General features: G+C 40.0%; 1 long non-coding RNA gene across 1 annotated transcript; it reads left to right on the forward strand.

Moving 5' to 3' along the window:
- Positions 1 to 286: 286 nt before the first annotated feature.
- LOC122049592 lies at positions 287 to 661 on the forward strand. Its single transcript, XR_006130995.1, has 3 exons — positions 287 to 341; positions 419 to 474; positions 630 to 661. It is a non-coding gene; the product is annotated as an uncharacterized LOC122049592 (long non-coding RNA).
- The last annotated feature ends 10,423 nt before the right edge of the window (positions 662 to 11,084 follow it).

Below are 11,084 nucleotides of genomic sequence, written 5' to 3' on the forward strand. Positions count from 1 at the left end.
CCTGGTATATCTTTTGACTATGCTACAACAATTAGTTGTTGATTTGTATTCTGAATCAGTCTTGAGTCTCTAGGCTAATAACAACTGGCATTCTGGGGCCATCTCAACTCTCTGTGGTAGTTGTGCTATTGAGACGAAAGAAAACAATTTAAAAGTAATGCTAATAAAGTTCGTTTGAAATTATATCATATTCATATATATTATTTGTGATATGTTGAACACATCTACCAAAATTCTTTAAGAAATAGCTTACGTTTGCCTTATTGTAATTTGCAGGCATGCAGTAGTGATGAAGATGGTTTGCTTGGTTTCGACGTACATAGTGATGGCCATGGCCAAAGGTGCTGCCTAAACTCATGATTTTTGTTTTGACGCCATTAATTCCACCCAATTCAACGGATATGGTGTTTTATTGCAGGCAACTAACTGTTCTAGCAAGAGATGAGCGAATGGAGATCACCTCAAGCATGAATGGTGCTCCTCTATTCCCTCCAAAGAAGAAATATTTTTCTTGTATCGAAATGAATGGTTTTCTGCCATTAATAGCAATTTTGTCAATCTTCATTTCTTGCTCTATGTATAGTTGCCTTGATGTATCCTTACTATCTTGATTATATTTGGTTTGTCAGGTTATTGCGTCTCAAGACTAGCTCGAGGTGACAAAATATGCTGGATTAGTCTGTGCTCAGGCCCATCAAGAAATCCTACAAGTTGAAGATTGTGATGGGACTTGGGTTGACAATAATTAAGTGCAATCCTACATGACATGAACCACCATCACAAGTTTCTAGTATTTTAGCTATTGTTCATTAGTTGTAAATGGAGTTTATTTGTATTGGGATAAATTTTATTTAAACATGAGATATGTTTCTTCTTTTGTGATTGTAATTCTTGTATAACTAACATTTTGAATGATATTAATGTGGGGAATATTCTTTCTTGATTATGATTCTTTATTATATATTTAAATTGAAATTTGATATATTTGTATTAAAATATAATAATTTAAAAGACAACGGCTTAAAACTGTTATTTTTATCTATCACCCTCAAAGACAACGGTTAAAAACCATTGTCGTAGCCCCAAAAACGGTTGTAACTGCAGTAAAAATGCTCTAAATAACAACGGTTTTAAACCGTTGTCTTTTCATTCAAAGACAACGGTTTAAAACCGTTGCAAAACTGTTGTCTTTTTATTCAAAGACAACGGTTTAAAATTACAATGGTTTTAAATGGCATACGACAACGGTTTTTAACCGTTGTCTTTCAATGTTTTTGTTGTAGTGGACCCCCGTTCTAGAGAGTCAACGCCACGTGGAAGTCAAAGGGCCAGGTGGCCGACCGGAGATGGGTGGGTCGAACGGCCGGCCGGCTGATCGGTGTCTAACTGATGGCAGAAGGCGCCCCAGCAGGAAGCTGGGCCCCGGCGCTCATGGTACAGGATCGTAAGGCCGAGCGGAGGGTACGCTCGGCCGAAGACATGAGGTAGCATACTGCTAGCAGTCTCCACAAAGCACATTACCGAGAATCTCCCAAGTAGACCACTATAGGTGTCCGGCAGGACGTAAGGCAGAGACTGGCCGGCCGGATGCCTATAGTGGGAGCAAGGGGAAAAGGACAAAGAACATCTTTTTCTGACAGCAGGTATGTTCTACGTTTAGGCCATACTCCGAATCTTACGACAGGGGATTCCGCTGTCCCATCGAAGACGTGCTTGGACTGTAGCAGTATGGGGTCAGGTAAGCTCACTAACAGGCCCTTACTGGGGTATGGGCTGAGGACACGTGTACACCTCGGTGTGTGTGCACCCGCTTCTCCGCAGCCCTATATAAAGGCCCTCATCCCTCGCCGGAGGTACGCATTCTACGATTCTTGGAGCCACTTTCTTGTTGAGCTTTGCCTGACTTGAGCGTCGGAGGGTCATCGCCAGGAACCCCTTCCCGGCCCGACTTCTGTGCAGGTTCACCAAAGGTCCGGGCGGATAGTCAGCAGATCTACGTCAGCCGCTTGGAGAGGGCCACGTGCCCAGCGTCCGTTGATTCAGCTTTCGGACAGGATCAAATTGGCGCCGTCTGTGGGAACGCACCTGCATCCGAGCGGAAGCAATGGACGAGGCTGGACGACCGCCCACGGTGATGCTCTCCACAAAGGAACTCGACGCTCTAATCAAGACAAGAGCAGCTAAGCTCGTGGAGCAACAGAGAGAGAATGCGCAAGCCGAGCGGCTGAAGCAACAAACAACGTCAGCATCAGGTGCCCGAGCGGAGGCAATGATCCCCGAGCGGACGCCTCCCCCAAGACAATGATCCAACCGACATTCAAGGGGGAGCACCGCCGAGCGGATGAAGATGGATTGGGACTTGGATCAACCATGAAGCGCAAATCATCTCCAGCCGTACCGAGCTGGGTGAGAGGTGCGCTGATGTAATTTTATATATGTTTTGGTCGCCTATGTCCTTGTAATGCAGGAAGTAGAAATAATTAAAGGATGACAAATAGCTTCGCCGAACGGCAGTGTCAAAATTAGCCTTAATGGTCGTCGAGCTCCGACGTTAAAAATCGAGAGACGAGCCGGCGTCTATAAATCCTCCGAGCGGAAGACCGTCGAGCTCCGACGTTAAAAATCAAGAGACGAGCCGGCGTCTATAAATCCTCCGAGCGGAAGCCCGTCGAGCTCTGACGTTAAAAATCGAGAGACGAGCCGGCGTCTATAAATCCTCCGAGCGGAACATCGTCGAGCTCCGACATTAAAAATCGAGAGACGAGCCGGCGTCTATAAACCCTCCGAGCGGAAGGCCGTCGAGCTCCGACGTTAAAAATCGAGAGACGAGCCTGCATCTATAAACCCTCCGAGCGGAAGACCGTCGAGCTCCGACGTTAAAAATCGAGAGATGAGCCTGCGTCTATAAACCCTTCGAGCGGAAGACCGTCGAGCTCCGACGTTAAAAATCGAGAGACGAGCCGGCGTCTATAAACTCCCGAGCGGAAGACCGTCGAGCTCCGACGTTAAATATCGAGAGACGAGCCGGCGTCTATAAACCCTCCGAGCGGAAGACCGCCGAGCTCCGACGTTAAAAATCGAGAGACGAGCCGGCGTCTATAAACCCTCCGAGCGGAAGACCGTCGAGCTCCGACGTTAAAAATCGAGAGACGAGCCGGCGTCTATAAACCCTCCGAGCGGAAGACCGTCGAGCTCCGACGTTAAAAATCGAGAGACGAGCCGGCGTCTATAAACCCTCCGAGCGGAAGACCGTCGAGCTCCGACGTTAAAAATCGAGAGACGAGCCGGCGTCTATAAACCCTCCGAGCGGAAAAAGCCGATCAAGGGGACTCGTACTCGCCGTCAATATCGTTCGACCACCTACGTGTTCCGCTCGGCCCAGTACCCAAAGATACTTCACCAACATCCAGTGAATAACCTCTTCTGTCGAAGCAGAATATATTCGTCCTGCTCGGTCGAACTGATGGTCCAGTCAGTCGGACTAATCGCCTCCTTTGACTAGACTTGAAGGGGAGGCAAGTGATCCGGTGGTAAGAACGGGGGACCCCCGTTCTGGGGAGTCAACGCCACATGGAAATCAAAGGGCCAGGTGGCCGACCAGAGATGGGTGGGTCGAACGGCCGGCCGACTGATCGGTGTCTAACTGATGGCAGAAGGCGCCCCAACAGGAAGCTGGGCCCCGGCGCTCATGGTACAGGATCGTAAGACCGAGCGGAGGGCACGCTCGGCTGAAGACATGAGGTATCATACTGCTAGCAGTCTCCACAAAGCACATTACCGAGAATCTCCCAAGTAGACCACTATAGGTGTCCGGCCGGACGTAAGGCAGAGACTGGCCGGCCAGATGCCTATAGTGGGAGCAAGGGGAAAATGACAAAGGACATCTTTTTCTGACAGCAGGTATGTTCTACGTTTAGGCCATACTCCGAATCTTACGACAGGGGATTCCGTTGTCCCATCGAAGACGTGCTTGGACTGTAGCAGTATGGGGTTAGGTAAGCTCACTGACAGGCCCTTACTGGGGTATGGGCTGAGGACACGTGTACACCTCGGTGTGTGTGCACCCGCTTCTCCGTAGCCCTATATAAAGGCCCTCATCCCTCGCCGGAGGTACGCATTCTACGATTCTTGGAGCCACTTTCTTGTTGAGTTTTGCCTGACTTGAGCGTCGGAGGGTCGTCGCCGGGAACCCCTTCCCGGCCCGACTTCTGTGCAGGTTCACCGAAGGTCCGGGCGGATAGTCAGCAGATCTACGTCAGCCGCTTGGAGAGCGCCACGTGCCCAGCGTCCGTTGATTCAGCTTTCGGACAGGATCAAGTTCAGTATTCTTAATTTTTCATTTTTACACACTCTTCTAAAATTTTTTCAAATGTTTCATATATTCCACAATTTTCTTTAAATTTTTAAAGTTCTCAAAATTTGTTGACTCCTCTGAGTAATTTCCCTCAACCTCCATTTTATATGTACCCTCCCGAATATTGACAGCCTATAATAGGCCAATTTGTAATGTCACCCCTTTCTTATGGAATTTCTTCTTCACAGCCATCATTCATGCTCTCGAATGAATCAAGGAAGGCTAGCATAGATGTATCTGAGATGGGCAAAGAATCAGTGTCACCATTTGCGATTCTAGAGTTGGGCAAAGCGAGTTTTGGTGTGTGTGATACACCAAACGAGCCAAGTGGTCAATGCACGAAGAGATCCACCTTGCAAAGGCATGGATCAATTAATCTTAGCACTGATTCAATTATCGGTAATGATCAAAAGGAACAAAATATTTGGAAACGAATTACGGATTTTTACAACAAGTATTGGCGCGATCTACAGTGAATGTAAAATCACATTTCTATATGCTCCATATGATGATGAATGAATTTATAGCCATACACAATAACTTTTATATATATCATGAAAGCAGGTGTAGTGATGAGGATGTGCTTATGAGAGCACATAAAATGTGACGGGAAAATCATTACAACAAGTAATTTAATTATGAACATGTTTGACAAGTTCTTAGAGATTATAATAAATATGCTCCACAAAAAGTTAGTCATCATGCTAACAAACAATACGAGACCTCAGAATCAAGGGAGCACACATTCTCATCCAATCCAGATACTCCTATTGATGTAGATGGTTGTAAAGTTTATACTCGTCCAATATAGCAAAAAATAACGAAAAGGAAGGGCAAATTTAAAACTAGAGACATTGATGATATGGAATTCAATAATAGATAGCAAAAATCGAAGAATTACAAAGAGAGCGAATTGAGATGCAAATGCACGAAATGGCAATGAATGCGTATGAAATCTTTATGAAGGATACTAGTACAATGGTGGAGCCAACTCCGGTTGATCCCTTGCAGTGGGCTATCAATGTCGGCGCTAATATTGTTGCCCCCGGGTTGTACTCATATTTTTTTTCTTTTTCCACAATTAACTTAAGCTTATCCCTTTCTAAATCCCTTCGGGCTCCTGGGCTAAAGCCTAAATAGGCTTAATGTGACTCCACCATTGTAAATAGTGGGATGATAAGAGATCAGCTTAACTTACATTTTAAATTTTGTGAAAGTATTAAAAAGAGATATGGTATGTAGTGGATGTGTTTAAGATGATCTTTATAAAATTTATTAATTTTTATTTCATTTATGTAATTCATTTTTATCTATATTAATATTATTTGTATTAAAATGAGTTTACTAAAATGAGGAGAAATAATTTGGTTTACTAAAATTGATTAATTTTTTTTGAAACCATCAGTTGGGTTCGAAATATTGAACCCAAGTTTTTGTCAAATGGTGGGTCATAGTTTAAAAAATAATATTTTTTATAATATAGCCGTTGTTTTTGTCTTTCTTTTTTCCTACCATTTTTGTTTTTTTCCTACCATTTTATTTTAGACCATTTTTTTTTTGCCATTTTTTCGATTTTTTAGCCTATTTAAAAAAAATCGTTACAAATTAGTCGTTATAAAACTAGTCGTTACAAATACTTCTTTATATTCATGTATAGAAGTTATAATCCTCCATACTACTAACATTATTTTCACAACCCACATTGATAGTAGTCATTTATTTCATCACTATCCCAATCGCACTAAGCATTCTATTCTCTGCAATCAATGGAGAAATTTTTTGGCTAATTCAGATGATGACTTGGATCAAATGATGTTGATGCTACTTGAGCATGAGAAAATGAAAGTTCTAGCGACTCAAAGTTCTTCCGACAAAATTCATGGAAGGTATTTAAATCGATATCGCGAAGTCGGGCATGATTGCCTCTTGAATGATTACTTCTCTGATTAGCTAGTATATCCCGATGAAGTATTTCGATGATGACTTCAAATGCGAAGAGGGTTATTCCTTAACATAGTCAATATTTTGCGAAATCATTCAAAATATTTTTAATAGAGGGTTGATGCAGCGGAAAGACATGGTTTATCACCCCTTCAGAAATGCACGACCGTTATCCGTAAATTGGCATATGGATCTTCTGCTGACATTTGTGATGAATACCTATGAATAGGTGAAATAACTGCCTTAGATTTCTTGGTCAACTTTTGTCAATGTGCGATTAAAGTATTTGGGCTACAATACTTAAGAAGTCCTAATGTTCTTGTCCAACGTTTACTTGAAATGCATGAACACAGACACTGGTTCCTTGACATGTTGGGTAGCCTTGATTATATGCATTGGGAATGGAGAAATTACCCCGTTGCTTGGAAATGTCAGTTTACTTGAGGCGATCATAGGGTCTCAACAATTGTATTTGAAGCAGTTTCATCTACAGACTTATGGATATGACAATTTTTTTTTTGAAATTTCAAAATTACGTAATGATATCAATGTGCTTAATAAATCATCTTTATTCAATAAAGTTCTACAAAGAAACACACTAAAGGTTAATTTTATAGCAAATGATACACAATATACAAAGGGTACTATTTAACTAATGAGATTTACCCTAAATGCGCTACTTTAGTCAAGAGCTCTTCATCCCCCCAGGATTCCAAGATTAAAGTTTTTCAAGCAAAGACAAGAAGATGCAAGAAAAGAGGTTGAGTGAGCATTTAGAGTGTTTCAATCTCGTTAGGCAATTATCAAGATCCAGGATGATTTTGGTATAAGAATAATTTGAAAGATATCATGTATACGTATATTATTTTGCACAACATGATTATTGAGGATGAGATGATGTAATAATCAATTGATCGAATGATAAAAAAAGATCCTCCAACACAGATATTTCAGGATTCAACCCAAAAGTTTCGAGAATACTTTCGGATAAACTGCGAGCTATGTGATTATTAAGTACATTATCAGCTTTGAGTCGACTTGGTTGAACATATTTGGACATGCTACTAGCGCGTTGAGTAAAAATCATTTTTTATAAATTTTTTATAATAATTTATTATTTAATGTTGTATTATATTATTTTTTAACAAATTTGATGATATAAGAATAATCCATTAACAAATAATTGATATTTTTTTTAAAGATATGTGAATTATTCAGTGTGGGTCATAAAAAAAAATTATAAAGAAGTTTCTTTATAATAGAGAAAAAACATAAGAAATTTTACTTTTAACGTGGTACCTACAAAATAAAAAAACTTTACTTTTAAAGTTTTTCCATTCAAGATGCCCTCATCCAGCACCCATGTCTACACTTCGGTTACTCAATGCGACCTGCTTCTCTCTGCGATTTGCTCAGCTGTTCCGTTCCTTTTAATTGGGAAAGGAATTAATATTTCTTTTTAGGAAAAATATATATATTGGGGCGAGAAAAAGGACAGGTAACTAAAAATGGAGCACCTAATTCTCAATTCTCAGTTAATACCTAAATTACTCTCTCTCTCTAGGGTCGGGGCATGTAAATCATGTCAGCCTTTCATTAGTTCAAAAACGTATGGGTTAGCTTAACATAAGATCACAAACTACAAATCACTTGCGATTAGAGATTTCCAAATCAGCACCATTCATATATTTCAAATAACATACATAGTCATATAAATTATCTTTTCAAACGTTGAATTGCAAGCTAAATTACAAATCAGTTTGTGCCTTAAAAATTCCATAATAAGAAAGGAGTATTTTAGGTAGAAAACTAAAAGAAATATTCTAGGTTTAAAATGCAGAAGCATTTTTCTACCCTCTAAGGGCATCCCAATGGGGAATAAATTGTTGGATTTAAAAAATAAACTTCCATTTTTAAACCTACTAGTATTGGATGACTTAAATTTTTTGTTTAATAAAAAACTTTGTTTCAAAATCAAGAACAAGAATTTTACCAAATTTTTTGGGTCTCATTAATATCTAGCCACCACTATTCTTTTCCCTACTCTATTCTTGTTTGTACTATTGATTTTGCAGTAATGTACTTTTCAGAATATATATATATATATATATATATATATATATATATATATATATATATATATATATATATAATACGGACCTGGCCATGCGGACTCATCCACGATCTACAAAATTTGATTTTTTTTAAATATTTTTTTATTTTTTAAATATAAGTTTTTCTTGTGTTTCTTCGTTCTCGCCACTGCTCACCGTGCCTCCTCGCCCGCCGGCCATCCGCTCACCGCGCCGGCGGCCTCCGGCCGCCTGGACCCACCCACACTATAGCCCAGGGGGTGAGCCCGTTGGGGATCGCGGCATGGATTCTGGCTGCCGCCGCCTGCCCACCGCCGAGCTGAGAAGAAGTCTCGACGGCGAGGGGATCTAGTCGCGCCGGATTCCGGCCACGATCGAGCCTAAATCCGGCTGTGATTTCGCCGGAATCTGGCGTGATCGCGTTCGGTAGTGACGCGCTCGGAATCCGGCCGCGATCGCACCAGATTCCAAACACGATCGCGACCGGAATCCGGCGCGATCGCGTTCGGTCGTGACGCGTCCGGAATCCGGCCGCAATCGCGCCGAATTCTGGTCGTGGCGCGATCGCGGTCGGATTCCGGATGCGTCACGACCGAACGCGATCGCGCTAGATTCCGGAGAGATCGCAGCCGGATTCCGACGCGACTAGATCCCCTCGCTACCGAGACTTCCTCTCAGCTCGGCGATGGGCAGGCGGCAACGGCGGGTGGCCAGCGGCGACGAGGCGCGGTGAGCGTGGCTTCGTTACAGCGTGAACAAAGAAGAAGAAAAAATTAAGAAAGAGAAAATATTGTTTTAAAAAAAATAAAATAATATGACATGGCAGTTGGTCCGTAACAATCCGTAGGATAAAGTCCGTAGCATAACAATTTTGTATATATATATATAGCTATTAAAAATTATCCGTTGCATTGCATATTAGCAGTTACAAACTAGTTATTAAAAATTAGTCGTTGCAAATTAGCTGTTAAAAATTAGCCGTTACAAACTAGCTTATATATTCCAGCAACATCTTCATATTCATCCACTACACAAACGATATCATAAACCGTCTAAAATGTCGCCTTTGATAACAGTGACGCAGAGTTCTTTGAGCTACCAATAAAGATGATATAGATGAACAAAAGATGCTCACTATACTCCAACAACAAGCAACGCTCCTTCAGGCGCCAAAAATGTCTGACACCATAGGAAAGAGAAGAAGGTATGTGATGCAGGATTGTGAAGCCACACATGTTATCTTGTGAATGATTATTTCTCTCAACAACCTTTATGGAGCGCTAAAGTATTCCACCAACATTTTGGATGCGAAGAGATTTATTTATTGACATAGTCAATGACTTGGAACATCATCACAAATATTTTCAATGGAGGGTAGATATAACAAGGGATCTCACCACTTTATAAATGCACGGTTGCTATCCATCAATTGACATATGGAGGCTTAGCCGATCATTATGATGAGTACCTATGAGTTCTAAAACAACGTCGATAGTTTGTTTAATTTTTGCAGATGTGTAATTTAAATATTTGGCGAGCGATATTTGAGAAGACCCAATGTCGATGATTGACGACATTTACTTCAAATGTTTTAGTAAAGACATAGCTTCCTTGACATATTGGATATACTTAATTGTATGCATTAAGAATGGAAAAATTACTTGATCGTTTGGAAAGGACAATTTACTTAAGGCGACCATGGGGTCCCAACAATAATGCTTGGAGTAGTTGTGTCTGCAGACTTATGAGTATGACATGCATTTTTTAGGGTTGTAGGGTCAAATAATGATATCAATGTGCTTAACCAATCACTTTTGTTCAATGACTTGTTGCACAAAAATGCACCCGATGTTAATTTTACAATTAATGACACACAATATATAAAGGATTACTACCTAATAGATGAGATCTATCTAGAATGGGCAATTTTTGTCAAGAGTTTTCCTTACCTCAATATCCCAAGAGAAAGAAGTTCAAGAAAATGCAAGAAGTTGCAAGAAAGGATGTCGAGCGGGCATTTAGGGTGTTACAATCTCGTTGAGCAATAATCAGAGATCCAAGATGATTTTAGTACCAGGATAATTTAAAGATATCATGTATACTTGTATTATTTTACATAACATGGTTGTCGAATATGAAGAGGATGCTGCAACCAATTGATTGAATGAACCCAATGACAATACGTCACCACAAATAATTTAAGGCGTAATTGGAGAATTCACGAGAATATCTAGAGAAATTACAAGCTTCGTGACAAGGAAATACAACACCAATTTTACCATCAATTTCAAACCGACTTGATTGAGCACGTATGTACTTGCTACATCAATAATTAATTATCTTTATATTTTATTTTACTAATTAATTGTAATATTTTTTTAATTGCTGTACTCTATTTTCAAGATTTAAATAAATTATATTTTTATTCAAAAATACTATATTTAAATTATAAAGATTATTTAATTACCAAAACAAACAAATTATAAAGTGAAATTTATAAATAAAGATATATGAAATGAATGTAGAAAAAAAAAATATGAAATAAATTTAATATTTTTTTACCAAAATACTATATTTAATTATAAAAATTATTTAATTACTAAAATAAAAAATTATAAAGTAAAATTTATAAATAAAAATATATGAAATGAATGTAGATATGAAATGAATTAGTGGATTTATAATTTTTGATATAG

This window comes from Zingiber officinale, chromosome 2B (assembly GCF_018446385.1).
Source record: "Zingiber officinale cultivar Zhangliang chromosome 2B, Zo_v1.1, whole genome shotgun sequence".
Lineage (NCBI taxonomy): Eukaryota > Viridiplantae > Streptophyta > Magnoliopsida > Zingiberales > Zingiberaceae > Zingiber > Zingiber officinale.